Genomic DNA, 10,887 nt, shown 5'->3' with positions numbered 1-10,887 from the left:
TTCGAAAACAAAATCTGTAATATCGGCAAACAGGCGTCATATCCCGTCCTACATGTTAAATGTTGATGTTGACCAGGGACCCTTTGTTAAGTGCTTTGGGCACGTTTAGTGAATATTGCGCTATATAAAAGCTCAATTAAAAAATACAATAATGGGAAAAGAGGAAGGTATGACGTCATGACATATCTGCCCTATTGATGTAAGTACCCGCTCTACACTTTAAAAAAAAAGTTCTATTGACATCAAAGAAACATTGGCGTGAGCTAAATGAGTCATTCATTTATAAGGATTCCATGTCAAAATTGGGATTCTCAATATTTTAACTATTCAACACTATCCAAATTCACCTCTCAGAAACTTGGTGACTCGGCCATTATACCGTGTAAAAGTTGGCGGATTATTTTTTACAGAGGGGCGAAAAGGTGAGATGGGTGGGGGAGGGGGGGGGGGGGGGTGAAAATAGAAGGCTCAAATATGAACTTTTAGAAGGTTGGAGGCTGAATCAGTCTATGCCATTAGTATTTTGTTTTTGAAATACAAGCTTTAAAGAGTTTTTAGCTGCTTTTATGGAACATTTTAATTCCTCATTAAACCAGAAATATACCGACTTGGCTCGATAACAACTTCGCGTTACTGAAGACTGAAGACGTCATTAGGACTTGTACGGGTAGCCGAGCGTACGGTATCGTTTTTCCATTTAACCCGTGTGGGATTCTTCTTCTTCTTATTACATTTTTTATTCCCCTCCTATTCCCCCTTCTCCTCCTCCTCCTCTTTCTCTCATCCTCATCTCCCCCTCCCTCTTCTTTTTATTCCTACTAATTTTATTATTCTGGGCAGCAATATGGTCATGTGGTATGACACTCGCTTTCGGATTGAACGGTCCTGGGTTCGAGCCTCGCTCGGCGCATAGTTGAGTCCTTGAAAAAGGCTCTTTACTCATATTCTCTCATCGAAATCAGGTGAAAAATGAGTACCTGGCCGTAACAGTGTTGTCTGTCGAAAAAATTGTAATATCGCCTAACTGGCATCCTGTCTGATTCTACATGTTATGTGTTGTTGTTGGTTAGGGACCTTTTGCGAAGCACTTTGAGCACGATTAGTGGATATTGCTCTCTCTCTCTCTCTCACTCTCTCTCTCTCTCTCTCTCTCTCTCTCTATATATATATATATATATATATATATATATATATATATATATATACATATATATATATATATATATATATATATATATATATATATATATAAATAAAGCTCAAGTTTCTTCTTTTTCTTCTTCTTCTTCTTCTTCTTCTTCTTCTTCTTCTTCTTCTTCTTCTTCTTCTTCTTCTTCTTCTCCCCCTTATTGCTCGTATTTTTCATTATCCTAATTGACCTTATATTCCTACTCTTCCTCCTCCTCCTCGTCATCCACCACGTACCCCCCCCCCCCCCCTTTCCGGGGCGATGGAACACATTATGTCTCTCTGTTTACGGCGTAAAATGTCACTTATCATGATGATTAATTAAGACAGCTGGTACCGAAACGCTATATCCTGCAATATATTACGAATAAATTACATTAGGGGCAGTGCAACTCAGCGGTATGGTCTTTGCTTCGATTTTTTTTCTCGTCCAAAGATGCCATTCGGTAGATTGTTTTGCTCTATTCACTTAGGTTTTCTATACCTGTGCTAACTTATGTGCAATTTCATCCATTCAAAGCCATCTTGGTCTTCCTTTCCATCTTATTTTTTTTTCTGTGTCTTAGCAGCCAATCAGAAGATAATTTTTTTCAATCCAATATCGTCTATAATCAATCTGTCATTAAAAGACCCCTATGTGAATAGAGAGCTATGGTGTCGTTGAGTTTGTTGGATTTGACTATAAGTAAGTACTGTTCTAGCATTCTACTTATCCAAATGGTGGCAAGCAATTAAGTGACCATCCGTGTAACGCTTTAATCAGTGCTTCCTTGATCTTCTTTTTCATCTTGGTTTTTTTTCTTTGTCTAAAGATGCCATTCAGAATATACGATTCTTACACTCTTTTTTTTTGCAATTATTCCGGACGTGTTCTCAACCGTTGCACAAGCTTGCGAAGTTCGAAATCCAAAACACAAAAGAGTCAGAAATCTTTTAACTATCCCTATCGATTTCAATTTCCTTATCTTTGAATAAAAGACATGTTCAAAAACGATTAAATACATAAATCTATTCCATTCTTTCACTTAAGTGAAATTTCATGCTTGATAATCTGACGTCACAAATCATTTTTGTAAACAACTTGATATTTCTATTACTTTTCTTTCTTGAACATTATCTTTCTTTTTATAACGATTTCATCCTGTTATCGAAAACAGCGACTCATATTTACACACACACACACACACACACACACACACACACACACACACATATATAAATATATATACACACATTATATATGTATATATATATACATACATATTATATATATATATATATATATATATATATATATATATATATGTATATATAGCACTATCGACTAAACGCGATCAAAGCGCTTTACAAAGGGTCCATTATATCCAGGCAATTACGCTTTACTAATTGGGGAGGGGTGGAATGTTATCATTTTGTCTCTCCAGTCTATAATCATGGAGACATTCAACGTAATACTTCGGATTCATAAATATTACCAAAAGAGTCGAAGTTTATCCCGTGTTCAATAGTGTTAAAGCTACGGTAACAAATACTCGACACCCTTTGAATAGGACGCTGATGATTAATTTCTTTCAGATCTCACAAACCTAGCTTTACGATCCTTCTTGGCTAGATAGAGGGGTCAGGATAAAATTTTGTTGTCTCCACACGGTCTTTTCATCAAATGTTAAGCATATTTTTAGCTGTTTCCAAATGAACGCCGAGCTATCAGAAGGTGTGAACTGTAAAAATGTTGAAAAGAATTATGCAACAGCTTTAACAAATAAAATAACGCCCCCTTCCCCCCCCCCCCACAAAAAAAAACAAACAAAAAAACAAACAAAACAAAACAAAAACAAAAACAAACAACAAAAAACAAAAAACAACAAAAACCAAAACAACCCCCCAAAAAAACCCCAAAAAGCAAACAAACCCTTTAAACCCCCCCCCCCCCCCCCCCCCAAAAAAAAATAAAAAAAAAAAAAACAAAAAAAAAAAACATGAAAAAACATGAAAAAACTCCAAAACAAACAAGCTAAAAGAAAAAAAGGGAATATGAGGATACGAAATGAAACAAACTAACAAACAAATATAAAATAAAAACAAAAAACAACAACAAACCACACCAACCAACTTTGGTTTGCTCTCAGGTCATGATCTAGTTATACAGTGTGTGTTTTTCAGGTTTTAAATAACTCGAGAGCTATGTAAAATTTTATCAAACGGTTTTTGTCATATGTGCAGAATTCATCCAAGTTTTGATTGATATAATTCGTGACTTATTTTGGATGTGACCGACATGATTCACGAAAGTATTCCATTTAACATGCCAATCTAAGTATATCAACTTGGAACATGGCCTCGACATTTTAAAATTAATTTGTATATGACGTGGTCACTGATTGTCCTGATGATTACGATAGCATTTTGAGGTTTGAGGCAATGATGGGAACCCTTGGTGATGGCAGTTTTTATGAACACAAAACAATTTGATGGCAAAATGGTGGTGGTCAAGGTCGTGGATCTTTAAATTGGACAATTGCGCAAACACACGATCGCGAGTAAGACATCAGAAAGAAAAAAACAAAACTTCAGTAAATTTGGATTAATACACCAAATTGACGTCCTTGCAGCTGTTCTTGACTTACTCAAACCTGAAATGTGTCAATGATTAAAAACAAACACACTGTCAATTATGATTTGTTTTAAAATTACCCTATCCTACTCATGACATGATACTAAAGGGCGCAAAATGTTAAAACGTATATCAATCAAAACTTAAATAAATTTTACTCCTATGGCAAAAACCGTTTGATGGAAATCTTTGGAGTTAATCAAACCTCAACTGTGTCAAAAACAAAACAAAACAAAACAAAACAAAAACACACTGTATACTCATATACAACACATCATCATGAGTCATGGAGCAAATAACAAAAACAATGACAACAACAACAAAAGCATAATCACCACCACCACCATCACCACCACCACCACCACCACCACCATCAACAAGAACAACAACAACAACAACAAAAACAACAACAACAACAACAACAAAAACAACATCAACAACAACGGCAACAACAACAATAATTTACTCAAATTACAAAGTAAATGAGAATACCAGATGTTTAAGAGAGATTGACTTATCCAATTTGGGTGTAAATTGACGACTGTGTGTCCACGTAATTTTCCGATAATAACATTAACAAGCGTAATGAGAGAGCTTTGTTAATATTACTCGTCGGATGATTTTATGATAAAATGCTATGTAAACTCAAAAAATGGTGTAAAAGGAAAAAAAAAATAGTAAAGGTAACTTCAATTGAAGTGGTGCAAAACTAGATACCCAAAGTACAAATCTCATAACCTCATTGTTTTCAGAAAGATTTAAACACATACACACACACACACACACACACGCACACACACACACACATATAAAAAAATAGAATAAATTTAAAAAAAAAAGAAAAAAGCGAAAAAAATAGACGCACACAAAAACAAAACAAAACAAAACAAAACAAACAAACAAACAAACAAACCAAACCCCCCCCCCCCCCAAAAAAAAAAAAAACAACAACAAAAAACAAATAATTTAAACACATAACAAATGAGAGCATTTCCACCACAATCCTGACCCCGTACTAATATTTGGGGTTTTCAGGTCTCGGAATATGTGTACCTAGGTCGGTGTGTATGCTAAAGATTTGAAAAATGTAGTGAAATAAACGTGTCTTGGGTTACAGTTATATGCTTTACTAGACCGCCTGGCCCGTTTCGCTGGGTTTGCTTTCGTTATTTTCAAAATTTGAATAGAATATGAATTTAAAGAATATGTTAGAACGGTTGAGCAATTAGCTCCCTTGCGGGATATTCCTGGCAACGTCACCCATTCCACGAAACTAATGCAGAAAAGAAATCTGCACTTTCGCGAGATTGATAAAAATGTTAACGATTCAGATGCCGGTAGAGTTTCTAGTTGGTTTGTGAGAACTTCCTTAGGCGTCACACAGAAACAGACGTAGATTTTTAGTATTTAGATTGTGTACAACAAATAAAGATTCCAAAAAAAAAAAAAAGAAGACAAAATCTGAATATTCACACTTTTTCGTCATTTTAAAACTTTTTAAAAGACATCTGACACACCACCATATTTGAAACGATTGTTTCACATAGATGGGAAAACATTTTCGAGTTAAAAGACCCTTTCATGACCCTTCGTTAAACGCTTTAAGCTAATTTATTGAATCTTGAGCACAGCTTTCTTTTCTATCTCTCTCTCTCTCTCTCTCTCTCTCTCTCTCTCTCTCTCTCTCTCTCTCTCTCTCTTCCACACACCCATTTCCCCTCCTCATACTATGCTGACCTAGGTCTATCGATTGTTTTGCCCTTTTTATTGTCAAGGTCAAATAATATTTATCCACCCTGACCTTTCTTCTGACGTTTACACACAGTCGTACTCCGAAAAATAACCCGTATTTAAAATTTTGGCCAGAAAACTCGTCCTTCAAACATCAATCGATTAAAATGGCCATATTAATCGATCCATATTTGAAGGACAGGTTTTCAGGCCAAAATTTTAGATACGTGTTTTTTCAGAGTACGACATTATGTACTGTCGTTTATCACTATGTTCATTTATTATACTTATATTATTGTCATCTTGGGGATCATAGCTAAGCTTCCTGCATAACTTCACACCCGTCAACAGCGTCGACGCCAGTTCCGGAGATATTTGTCCATCGGGAAATAATATGACACCTGAAGAGGATAGAAAATACGACTACTAATCATAAAATGATTGTAATACAAATAATTAAATGCAATCCATCCTCCCCAAAAGGGTTTTATGTCCCGTAAGCTTTTAGTGCTGAAAGTTGAATTTACAGTCAAGATTATGAATTTGAATAATTGATCAAAAATTTGTATTTCTTATCATTTTAATTCTAAAGTCACTTTCCGGGGTCCAGTTCTTTCCGACATAATGCCGTCTTGAGATGCTGGATCACATACGTAACCATTTTGTTTTTGTCAGTTTAATAATCTATATTCATGACTTACTGACTAATCCTTTTACTGGGACGTTTTGGCAGGTTCTCTGATCTTAGTGTGTACGTTAAGCAACAAATTTCACTGGAACTATGCACTTCTTAGTTAAAGCAAACCCCTTTCATACAACACTCAGGGGACCGTATAGAATGCATTTAAAAAAAAAATAAAGGCAAGCTTTATTGTCATTATTTGTGGAATATCCACCTCAAGAAGTAGGTCATCGGTTCTGTATAATAAGCGGCTACTGACTATCTGTTTTTGTGTGTATATTTGAGTTTAGCGGACAAACGCTTTGACCGATTTGCACCCAAATCGGCACAGACCTAGAGGGAAACATTGGAAGTGACATGGGCTGACCGGAAGTGACGTCACAAAACCGGAAGTGACGTCATATGTCAAAACCCACTTTTGAGAAATTCAATCTGTCCTTAGAGACTAGGGAATTGTCGGATTGCCCTCAACGTTGCATCATCCCGAAGCGATACCTGGGGAAATAACATAGTGGTGCAGAAAGTGACCTCACCAAACCGGAAGTGAACCCTTGAAACAGGAAGCTGATCATAAAAGACTTGGAAATGATCCGATTAGCCACAGACTTGAATAAAACATTGAGATACACTTTAGGAAGGCTTAAGCACCAAAGGTGATATAATCAAAACTGGGCATGATAGACAGGGGAATCGTCATGTTTTCTTATAACTTGTTACAAACCTAGAGTGAAAAATAAGAGAGGCTATAAAGCCACAAGAAGCGGGTAATCTACACTTGAAATGACCTTTAGAATCCGGGCATGGGCCTAAAAGACTGGGGAAGCCTAAAGTAATACATAAGGGAGACTTCATTGCATTATATGCTTATAAAACTCAGATATGGCCGATATTCCTGACAGCAGTCTACTCTACAGTGGCAAAGAGCTGTGCAGGGAAGGAGGGCGCTTGGACACTTGCATCCTTTCTTGCATCCACAACGAATCGGTTCGAGGCATGTCTCCTCTATAGGCGGTAAGGTGTATCTCAGTATCTCATCCTGTTAGAGCATGGGAGATTGGCAGTGCGTCAACGTTGTCTGCTAGAAGTCTGCCTGCTATTTCGTGGGCTGCAATATGACATTAATGGTTTCCTGAGCCAAATGAAATCCAAAGGTCCTTAGATTTTAGCTTTTCAGCAAAGTGAATGGCTAGCACAAACACATCAGTATTCGCTGTTCTTTTAAAATCCCTTGCTGAATGCAATCTTTGGCATGCAGAAATAATCGTTTGTCAGCTTCTTCGTGTTTTCATTTATAAATGGCAAGTTGTGGTTGAAGTGCTGATGGCTTTTGTTTTGACAAGTTGAGATTATTGATCTCCTATAACATCTAGTTTTTGCACTGATTGATGATAAACGGAATGAATACATTGTCTGCATATTCTTGAAAAGTGCACTATGCACCTGTGGATGGACGATAAATGCACAATTAAGCAGTTTTACTTCTTTAGGTGACGTGCCGAATGACTGTGTGGAGTTGTTTTCTATCTGCTCAATGTTAGATGGATCTGCTAATGATTTGTCAGTGACAAGCTCGTCATCATCCATAAAACTCTAGAGACTTGTTCTTACTTAAAAACATTGTTCACCTTCGCGTAAAAGCTCTGAGTAATGATCTACCTCCCTCCCGGAGTAGAGAATAATAGTTTCTCTTGTGCTAGTTTGCATCATTCCAGATCCTGTCCACCCACTCTCGTTAATGCCTAAGATATCTGAGTCATAACGTCGCATTTCAACTGTGACTTGTGCCAGCTTGCCAGCACTGTAATTGTTCAAACATTCTAAAATCTATTTTCGCCTTTGCTTTTGCGGCAAACAGATATTCTCTCATTTTCCTGTCATTAGCTTCATTGTGGCTTTCCACACTGCCATTTATAGGAGCCTCTTCTGCTGGCTCTGGAGGTCCAGTGTTGGTCTGTGAGCTCATTCTAATTTCCTTCGTTGCTGTTTCTATAACAATGCTGTTTTTTCTCTCCCTAGGATGGGGTTGTTAGCCCTACACAAAACCCCCAGACTTGGAGGACCAGGATTTATTTTGAGATTCACTCTTAGGCTTGTTGCTCTCCCGAGCTATAGAGTCCCTCCTACTCTTGGTTTAATTTTAGAGTGACCTTCTCCTAGATTGATTGCGATCCCTCGCTTGCGAGCTCTTCTACCTGAATAATCTACACAACGTTAGGCTAAATTTGTTCTAGATCTCGAGCTAGACATAGATCTATATATTGTTCTAGACGGTATGCGTACAGTAAACACTTTCACATCACAGTCTTCACACAAAGCTGAAGCTTTTCTTAACATTGGAGACTACATTTTAAAAAAACATAGTCAATTCTAACCTTGTCTAAATCCTCGAATCCACAGTGAACTGATGATTAGAGCGTTACTAAGCACTAACTTATCAGAATGTTTCCTACCATTTAGCCCGTTCCGTCCACTTGATTATCTATTTCTAGTCAACGAAAAGACATAGCATGCAATCTGTAATTACATAGCTACCTAGTATATGCAAAACATAGGAACATAAGTCAGTTCCACAGCTAGTGAGTATTCATCACAATATTGTTACACATTGATGAAGGAATTGCATCGCAACACCTTATGACCCTATGTATTTTTTTTTCAATTATCTGTTAAATTTGTGAGTGGTGCTCAGGATCTGTGGGTTGTTTGCTTCGGTTGAGTACTCAGGTTGCTTCGGGTTGTTGATTTACGATTATCGGTTGATATCAGGGGCAAAATATATTTAATTTTAAATTTTCGAGTCAAAAATAAAACCACTGAAATGTGTGCTCAACTAATTTTGATAAAATACACGGTAATTGACGTAATTTCCAATAATGTATGCATTGTATGTTGATTGAATAACCCGAGACTCATACTGTATGGTTATAGCATTAAAAAAAGGTAACAAGCGGTCGCGGAGGAACCATCAATTGGAACAATCGATTTCCAGCTTTTTATGTCGGTTGAATAACCTGGGACCAATACTAAACAGCAATTGTTTAAAAAGGCATCCATTTAAATAGTTTGAAAGGCATAGCAACAAGAGGTCACGGAGGAACCATCAATTGGAACAATCAATTCCCAAGAAACTAGGTCAGTCGTTCATGTCCTTGTTAACAAAAACTACGTCACAATCGAGCAAAACTGATGTATGGAAATCCATAAGTCCCATCAAAAATAGGATGTCTACAAGATTTTGAAACCGCTGTATCTCTTTTAAATGAAAGAAATAAGCTTGCCTCTATTAAATACTTAACCTGGAAATTAAACATGTTTAATCACTTTAACAAAAAAGTGCAAAGTTAAAACATTTACCGTACACACTACTGTTGAGTGAGTTATTTCCACTGATGACTGTCTGCTGCGATTGGTCTCAGGTATTCTAAATCCTTTCCACATCTCATCTAGATTCATACGTGTCTTTAAACCTAGATTACAGGGTGTGCCTGAAGCCTGGACCAAGAACAAATAGTATTTATTCTGATATTCTGAAATTGTTCTCAGTTCATAGAGAAACCATTTAACTTTTTTTTGTTGTTGTCACAATTTTTGATGGCAATTAAATTAGTCGGCAAAGATATGTTCAAAAACATTTGGAGAGAACTTGAGCATCGCTTGAAATTACTGATCACACAAAATGGTGGCCACGTTGATCCATTAAAGATGTGTGCATTTTTAAAAAAATCGTTTAAAATCTGTAAAGTCATTTTGCGAGTTCTAGATACTTGAAACAAAACTTGAATTATTTCTCTTCATTTTCGCTAACATCCTGTGCTTAGCTGTGCTGTCTGTTTCTCCTTAAACTATTTTGCTATTGGTTCCACATTCCTGGGATTCCCAGTATTAAATCCAAGTCTCATATTTTAGACTACAAATTTACTTTCTGATATCTAACCCAACCACACATAATACCATTTTGAGACGATGGGTCATATTTTTGATCTATCGTCAGTGAGTAGCGAATTTGAATATATCGCCTGTTCTGCGCCATCGCGTTCAATTTCATCAATATTATAGTTTAGTTGGTGCAGTTACATCAATACATATGCGCAAGAAATGTTATATAAGAAACTCCAACAATCCATCCACCATTTTACCGCCTTCTCCACCACCTCCTCTTATTTCTCCTTCTCTCTTACTTCGTATTCCACTTCTTCTTCTTCTTCTTCTTCTTCTTCTTCTTCTTCTTCTTCTTCTTCTTCTTCTTCTTCTTCTTCTTCTTCTTCTTCTCTTTCTCATTCTCCTCCTCCTCCTCCTCCTCCTCCTCCTCCTCCTCCTCTTCCTCCTCCTCTTCCTCCTCCATATTTTTATAATCCATCTTCTTATATCATAACTAAATTCAAAATCTTTTCGTTATCTTTAAACAGCGTCAACCACGCCATCGTTTTGTGACTTCTATCACTTTTCCAAACAAATCCATAATCCTCTGTCTCCTAAAAGCAAGTCTACAGCCGCACTGTGGAAAAACGCGTAATAGAAATTTTGGCCAGAAAAGCCGCCCTTCAAACATCGACCGATAAAAATGACCCTCGTCTGGTCAAAACCACTGAAATCTAACATTCGCTAAGTCTGAGGTATGAGGTTTTGACAAGATGGGGGTCATTTTATTTGGCCGATATTTGAAGGACGAGTT

Source organism: Berghia stephanieae, chromosome 2 (genome assembly GCF_034508935.2).
Source record: "Berghia stephanieae isolate SIO BIC M18660-M18661 chromosome 2, UCSD_Bste_1.3, whole genome shotgun sequence".
Classification (NCBI taxonomy): Eukaryota; Metazoa; Mollusca; class Gastropoda; order Nudibranchia; family Aeolidiidae; genus Berghia; species Berghia stephanieae.
The sequence above is the reverse complement of the archived record's forward strand: the minus strand, read 5'-3'. Positions refer to the sequence as shown.